The following is an 8,648-nucleotide window of genomic DNA, read 5'->3' on the forward strand; positions in this document are numbered from 1 at the left end:
CGTCCACCTCTTCCACAGTCAGCTGCTGAGAAATCGGGCTACTTTTCAATGGTGCTGCGAGCACTGGTGGACCATGGGGGACGTTTTACCAACATCAACGTCGGGTGGCCGGACAAGGTTCATGACGTGCGTGTTTTCAGGAACTCTGGTCTGTTTAGATGCCTGCAGGAAGGTAGTTTCTTCCCGGACCACAAAATAACTCTTGGGGATGTGCAGATGCCTATAGTGATCCTCGGGGACCCAGCCTACCCGCTAATGCCCTGGCTCGTGAAGCTCTGTGCAGGCGCCTTGCACAGCAACAAGGAACTCTTCAAGTACCAGCGAGCAGCGTGACCTGTGACTGTTCAGTTTCTTTACAGAGAAGCTGAACCTGCCCCTGTTTCTTTACCAAGTTACTGTTGACCAGCATCTGCAGTTACATACCCCGTCCACCCCGCTTCCCCCACTTCCAACACACGTTTAAAAATAAAACACATGTTCCACTGTGACTTTACAAAGGTTTCTTTATTGATTACTTTGCGTTAAAGGGTTGAAACTGGGACGCAGACTGTGCTGGGTAGGGTGTGCGGTGATGTAAAGACCGCCTCTAAACTCGAGGAATGACAGGCTCCTGATCCCAGAGCGGTCCGCAGTGCCGGACTGGTTGTTTCAACGGAGCCTGCCATCCCTCCTTTTTGGGACTCTGTGTGCGGGGGCTATGTGGCCTTGCGGCGGGGGAGGACGGATACAGATTCCTCTGCTGCGTGGCTCTGTGGTCCAGGACAGGGACCGTGGAATGAGATCTGTAACCCCCCTCCCCCGCTACAAAGTCACGTACCCCCCCACCCACACAGAATCTGCAAACCACCTCCCATACTGACCAGGGTGCCTACTGACTGCACTGTGTGTGTGACCTGCTACTGGTCCTGCCCCCGTCTCTGTACCCGGCTAAAGGTGACTGTCCTATGCAATACCCTACCCCCTTCCCCACCCACCCACCCACCCCTTCAAACACAGCGTTGTGTAAAAAAGCATGACGGAAACAGTAATTAACAGCAAAGTATTTTTAATAATTAACCAGACAGTCAGGGGATGAAACTGGGATTGGGGCCTGGGTGAGTCAGGAAGGGAAGGAATTGTCAAAAATTAGGGTATGAGAGCTTTTGGGTACTTGAGCACTCTGCTGGGGTGCAGTGACAGTTTTCACGGCCCCTGGCGCCACTCCTTCTGGTTACTTTGGGTGACGGGAGGAATGGGACTTTGTGGCGGGGGAGGGCGGTTGCAGATACGCTGCGGGGGGGCTCTGTCCTCCTGGCTGCGGTCCTGCAGAACATCCACAAGGCGCCGGAGCGTGTCCGTTTGCTCCCTCATTAGTCCAAGCAGCGTTTGAGTCGCCTGCTTGTCTTCCTCACACCACCTCTCCTCCCGTTCGTTGTGTGAGCGCTGGTACAGAGAGAGGGTCTCCCTCCACTGGCTCTGCTGGTCCGCGTCGGCTCGGGAACACCCCATAACTTCAGCGATCATCTCGTCCCGTGTCTTTTTCTTTCGCCGCCTAATCTTTGCCAGCCTCTGTGAGGGGGATGCTGTGGCAGGTCTGGAGACAGTCGAAGCTGTGTGATGGGAGAAAGGGAGTGAATTCCTTGCAAAGATACATTTTTGCAAACAATGAACACAGTCTAGTCTGTGTCTGTGAACAACACCATGCACAGCACCTATCTCGTCCACACTCCTGCAGCAGGCAATCCTGAAAGCATAAACTCTGCCCCTGTTCTACCCCATCGCAGTGTCCCCCGACCCTTGCACTTCTGTGTTGAGATCCCAGTGCCTGATGGTGCAAATTTCATTGTCGCGGGTGGTTCTGAGTAAATGTAGTCAGTCATTCCTTCCTCCGGGAAAGCAACGCCAGACAATCATTTCGAGCCCATTTTCCCTGGATTGCCCTGGCATATGCCATAGCGTGGCAGCCATGGAGCATGTTTTGCCTTTTGTCACTGTCACCGTATGTGTACTAGATGCCACGGACAGAGGCGATTCAGCAGCGCTACACAGCAGGATTCATTTGCTTTTGCATGACAGCAGAGATGGTTATCAGCGATACTGTACCATGCCATTGTAAATTGGCAAGGTGATGATGGTTACCAGTTGTATTGCATTATACCTTCTGCTGCTGTCATAGGTAGCCCTGGCTAAGATCAGCCGGGGGCACAAAAGACAAAACTGGGAATGACTCCCTGAGTCAATCCCACCTTTATGGTATCTAAATATAGAATAATTCCTGCATAGAATATGGGGCTAGTGTAGTAGAGATCCAGTGTTTCAGAGAACCAGAGAGCACAGCCGCTCCGTGTCAGATTATTCAGGAATGATGAGCTGCATGGCATTCACAGGGGGTGCTCCTGCAACAACCCCACCTGTTGCTTCCCTCCTCCCCCAGCCTTCCCAGGCTACCGTTGCAGTGTCCCCTGATTTGTGTGCTGAAGTAATACAGAATGCAGGAATAAGAAACAGTGACTTGTTACTGAAATGAAATAAGGGGAAGGCAGCCTCCAGCTGCTATGATTGTCTAGACAGGACATTAAGCAGTGTGTGGGAGAGGAAAACAGCATCCTGCTGCTATGACAGTCCAGGCAGTACAGAATCTTTTCTTTACACATGAAGGGCAGGGGCTGATGGAACTCAGCCCCCTGTTGCTATGATGAAGACGGTTAGCAGGCCGTCTACTTATGGGCTGATGACGAGGACGGGTACCAGTCGTATTGCACTACACCATCTACAGCAAGGCTGATGATGATGACGACGGATACCAGTCATATTGCACCGTCAGCCACCCATAAGGGGGGGGGGGAGGTTGCTACAGTACAGTGCCGCAGCATCACGTCTACCAGCAGCATTCAGTACACATAGGGTGACATTTAAAAGAGTCAAGAGACGATTTTTTTCCCTTTTCCTTCTGGGGGTGTGGGAGGGGGGTACATTTACGAGCTATGCCCTGAACCGCCGCGGACAATGTGTTTGACTGTACAGGTATTGGGAGATCAGCCAAGAATGCAAATGCTTTTCGGAGACTGCAGGAACTGTGGGATACCTTGCGTCCTCAGTCCCCCCTCCCTCCATGAGCGTCCATTTGATTCTTTGGCTTTCCGTTACGCTTGTCACGCAGCAGCGTGCTGAGTCTCTGCTATGCCATCTGTCCGGAGATTTTTTAAAAATACTTTGGACCAGGCGTAACATTACAGTAATTCCCCTAATTAGATGCAGGAGTCGCCGAGCGAGATCACCCTGAGGAGGGTCACTGAAGGAGATAGAGAGCGCATGCTGCGTGAAAGCCAGCACAAACCAGGGCCCTATGCAGCCGTGCTCGGGGAGGCAATGCTCCCTGAGTACCTCATGAAAGCCTGGCGTGGAAAAGTGTGCTACCACGGAGCACCCAATAAGGCAGCTCTCCCCAGGAACCTCCTGCGGAGGCTTTTCGATTACCTCCAGGAGAGCTTCGTGAAGATCTCCCAGGAGGATTTCTGTTCTATCCCCATATATGTAGACCTCCTTTTCACATACTTCAGCTTCCTGTTATATTAAGAATAAAAGTTTACATGTTTAAAGCACTTACCGACTGCTCCTTCCCCTGATTCAGGGTCCAGGTTAACGGCCGGGGAGGGTTGGTAGGGGATCTCCGTGACGGTGATGAAGAGATCCTGGCTGTCGGGGAAACCAGCGTTGTAAGCGCTGTCGCCTGCCTCGTCCTCCACAAACCCTTCCTCATCTTCCCCGTCCGTGAACATCGCCGAGGAACTGTCCGTCGACACTGTCCCATCGTCAGAGTCCATGGTCACTGGTGGGGCAGTGGTGGCAGGCTCCGTAGCGTCCGTTTGCCGCTTTGATTTTTTGGTAGCCTTGTCTGGGGTCCTTGATTTTCACACGGCGCTGCGTTGCATCCCGCCTGTATCCTCTGTCTCTCATGGCTTTGGAGACCTTCTCGTAGGTCTTTGCATTCTGTTTTTTGGAGCGCAGCTCCGAAAGCACAGACTCCTCACCCCACACACCGATCAGATCCAAGACTTCCCGGTCAGTCTATGCTGGGTCCCTCTTTCTATTCAGAGATTACATGAACTCCTCTGCTGGAGAGCTCTGCATTGCTGCCGGTGCTGCTGAGCTCACCCCGATGTCCAACCACGAAATGAGATTCAAACTGTCCAGACAGGAAAAGGAATTCAAATTTTCCCGGGGCTTTTCCTGTGTGGCTGGTCAGAACATCGAAGCTCGGACTGCTGTCCAGAGCGTCAACAGAGTGGTGCACTGTGGGATAGCTCCCGGAGCTACTAAGTTCGATCTGCATCCACACCTAGCCTAATTCGACATAGCCATGTCGAATTTAGCGCTACTCCCCTCGTCGGGGAGGAGTACAGAATTCGAACTAAAGAGCCCTCTATGTCGAATTAAATGGCTTCCTGGTGTGGACGGGTGCATGGTTAATTCGAATTAACCCTGCTAAATTCGAATTAAAGTCCTAGTGTAGACCAGGCCTTATTTATCTCCTTTCTAAACTTAAGTCCCAGGCTGTTTCTGTCTCTCTTCAAACAGAAACCTTTCAATGTGGCTAATAATTTTTGTTATCTATCTGCTGATCTCTTTTATTTCTGTTGTCTCTTTTGAGCTGGGTTGAGAACTGATCACAGTACTCAGTACCAGTGATTTATAATATGGCAATAATCTTCATTGTTTTCTATCCCATTTTATTTATTGTTTGCTTTTTGACAACTGCTATATTCTAAGAATATAACGATAAATAATTTCCAAATTATAACTTTCTTGGACAACATAAATATATCTGACTGAATAACAGTCTTCAGTTAGACAGTTTTTCCATTGATTGTCCAGTTATTCATCAGTACTTTCCCCTATTCAACCAGCTCTATTTAGAAGATCAAAAACTATTAATTGAATTATTCATAATTTTTCTGGCAGTCAGTGAGTAGTTTAGTCACAATTTTTTAAAATTATTTAGCCAGCCCTAAATGTAAGTGTTGGATTTCTTAGCAAAAGTAACTACAAGTTAATGTTCGGGAAAAAAAACTGTTATATATATATATATATATATATATGTTTAGAATTTTAGCAGGAGTCTGTCATAAGTGAGCAAAGGAAAGGATCCATATTGCTACAGGCTGTGAATCAAAAACAAAAACCAGGAAAAAGAAAAACGGAAACAAAATGACAGAAGTTTCCCAAGATAAGGCTTGTCTATATCTATCTATCTATATACACACATGCACATACCTTTAACATAGATAGATAGATATACCTATATAACCTATAGATATAGATATAAAGTTGATAACACTTTCCTAGATGCCTTAGCTGTAGCTAATTTGCAGACAGATATGACTAGCATACTGTGACTATATATATATATATATATATGCTACACAGCATCTGATATCACAGTAGTTATATAATTATGCGGTGTCATGTCAGCAGTGGGCACCCATCCAGTAACATTTAGTAGCTCAAAGGAGTAATTTGAGCTGCATCTTACACCTGTGCTGTGAAATGTTGTTCTTTGTCTGTTATGTATTTGAAAATGGAGCCCATTTCTATTGCTGATGTTGTGACTGTGTTGAGCAGTACTGTTAGAAGCAAATCAGAATATTACGAACACAGTACAAGATACAAATTATAATTTTTGCCTGTGAAATCGAAGTATGCTAGTCATATCTGTCTGAAAGTAAGCTACAGCTAAGACATCTAGGAAAGTGTTATCTACGCAATAGCGATATTTAGCATTTTGTTTCACTTTATTTTTAGCTTGGTTCCTCCTCTTTCTCCCCACATCTAAGACCATCAGTTCAAGGCAAGGATCCAACAATAGAATTGCAAGCCAAGAATTAAGCTCACAATCTTAAAACCAGAGCCTAGATATGATAGGCTCCTCTATTTACTATTGCAGAGTACAAAAACAAAACACAACCACCACCAAAACAAACAAACAAAAACTTTAACATTTAGCTTCACATAGAGGGGAAAACAAGTTGCTCCTTCCCTGGGCTCAAATATGCTGTGATCATGAAAATCCTGAGAAGTCAGATGAAATTTACATAAAACACTAAAACTCTTTTGTGTATGTTCTTTCTATACATTTAAATCTCACATGGGAATGTGGTTTGAATGTAAACACTTAAAGCTGTGGCCTTAACAGTAGGAACTTTTGTATATTCATGCATCTGCTACTCTCCTTAGTCTCCCTTGGTCTTGAATGATCAGTTCTCTTTAGACAATTAGCATCTTGTGTCCAAAAGAGTAATTTGGCCCTATCCATCCCATTGTCTTTTATGCTCAGCAAATAAATAAATGAATAAATAATTACAGCTTTCAATTAAAAGCATAAAACTGATAAGGGATTTAAAAAGTCTTTATTGTGATGTGATGAAATTTATAGGAGTTGGAATGCATTATATCTGAGTAATGAAAATTATCATTAAAAGGTATTAAGTACATAGATTACTGACTACCTTACTACAAACAACAGCAGCTTTCACTAGTGCATGTTGCCTGTGTTTGCACAATAACAAACCCTGGGAAGACCAAGTCACTTTAAGAACAGGAATTTCTTGAGCTAATTGGGTGAAATAACAATGGAGTGTAATAGCCGCAATTAGCAACACTAATGTTCAAGACATAAACAGGCAGTTCACAGATGCATACAATAGGACTTAATCATTAAATTGGGATCTTCAGCAAAGGAAAGGGTTAATTTGTGGACCATGTTTTGCCAGATCCCCACAGATAACAGCTTTGTCATGCTGTAACCACCACCAAGACCACTTTACTATTATTTGACATGTTTAGTGGCCAGATATTCCTCTGCTCTTACATGATCTGAGGTGAGCAAACATGCACAGGATGGAGCAGAGCGTCCATGTGGGGAGCAGTGACCCTGCTGTGGGTACTCAACATGCTGTAGGTAAATGTGGAGAGTTTGAACACATGCCAAGGCAGGAAAGAGCCAGAGCCAGAGAAACTGCTCTCTAAGTAGTTTTCAAACTGCAGGTCGTGAACCAGTACTGCGTCATGGAATGTAAGGCGCAGGGTCATGATGGCTCTGGTCAGCACTGCCAACCGGGTCATTAAAAGTCCCGTTGACAGTGCTGCCTGGCTAAGGCAGGCTAGTCCCTACCTGTTCTGAGCAGGTCTGGCTCCTAGGCGGGGGGGGGGGGGGCACAGGGCTCTGTGTGCTGCCCCCACCCCGAGCACTGGCTCTGCACTCCCATTGGCCGGTTCCCTGCACTCCCATTGGCCTGCACTCCCGGCCAATGGGAGCTGAAGGGGGCAGTGCCTGCAGGCAAGAGCCACACAGAGCTGCTTGAGCGCTTCCGCCTAGGAGCTGGACCTGCTTCTGGGGCTCAGTGTGGTCTGTGGTGCCAGGACAGGCAGGAAACCCACCTTAGAACCCCCACTGCACCGCCAACCAGGAGCCGCCTGAGGTAAGCCCATGCCTCAACCCCATGCCCCAATCCCCTGCCCCAGCCCTGAGCCCCCCCAAACCCAGAGCCCCTTCCTGCACCCCAAACCCCTCATCCCTGGCCCCACCCCAGAGCCCTGACCTCCTCCCACACTCCAACCCCCTGCCCCAGCCCTGAGCCCCCCTAAAACCCAGCATCCCCTTCTGCACCCCAAACCCCTCATCCCCAGGCCCACGCCAAAGCCTGCACTCCCAGCCCAGAGCCCTGACCCCCTCCCACACCCCAACCCCCTGCCCCAGCCCAGAGCACCCTCCCACACCCTAAATCCCTCATTCCCGGTCCCACCCCACAGCCCTCACCCCGCACCTCAACCCTCTGTCCCAGCCCTGAGCTCCTTTCACATCTGAAATCCCTCATCCCCGGCTCAGTTGGGTCATGGGCATCAACAATTTTCTTCAGCTCGGTCACCAGAAAAAAGTTTGAAAACCACTGCTGTATAATATGCTCTTCTAGACATCCAGAAAATTTCCAATTAGAAATCCATGTGATAGCTAATCCTGGTAGAAGCACTAGCTGTGCATTTCTAATATGTCCTCACTGTAGTAACTAGGTACCAAGATTTTTAAGAAAATCATATTTTACATAAATTACACCTAGAATTCACCTTTATGTGCTTTGTAACAGGCGGGTCCGGGGCTCAACCCTCTGAGGGGAGGAGGGGAGCCACACCGGCCCGCTGGTCTCACGGGGGTGCTCTGTCCTGTCCCTTTAAGGCTAAGTAATGAAGACAGAGTCAGTTGGGGCTCAGGCCTTTTGCTGTCAGGCTGAGCGGTAAGCAGTATAAACAGTCTAGAAAAGGCCCAGGCCCTCTGGTGCAGGGGCTGGGCAGCAAACAGTTTAGATAGGGTCCAGGCCCTCTGGTGCAGGGGCTGGGCAGCAAACAGTCTAGGAGCTCAGGCCTCTTGTGGCAGGCTGAGCCAGGAGCAGTACAGGGGCTCAGGCCTCTTGTGGCAGGCTGAGCCAGGAACAGTACAGGGGCTCAGGCCTCTTGTGGCAGGCTGAGCCAGGAACAGTACAGGGGCTCAGGCCTCTTGTGGCAGGCTGAGCCAGGAGCAGTACAGGGGCTCAGGCCTCTTGTGGCAGGCTGAGCCAGGAGCAGTACAGGGGCTCAGGCCTCTTGTGGCAGGCTGAGCCAGGAGCAGTACAGGGGCT

This window comes from Mauremys mutica, chromosome 3, assembly GCF_020497125.1.
Source record: "Mauremys mutica isolate MM-2020 ecotype Southern chromosome 3, ASM2049712v1, whole genome shotgun sequence".
Lineage (NCBI taxonomy): Eukaryota > Metazoa > Chordata > Testudines > Geoemydidae > Mauremys > Mauremys mutica.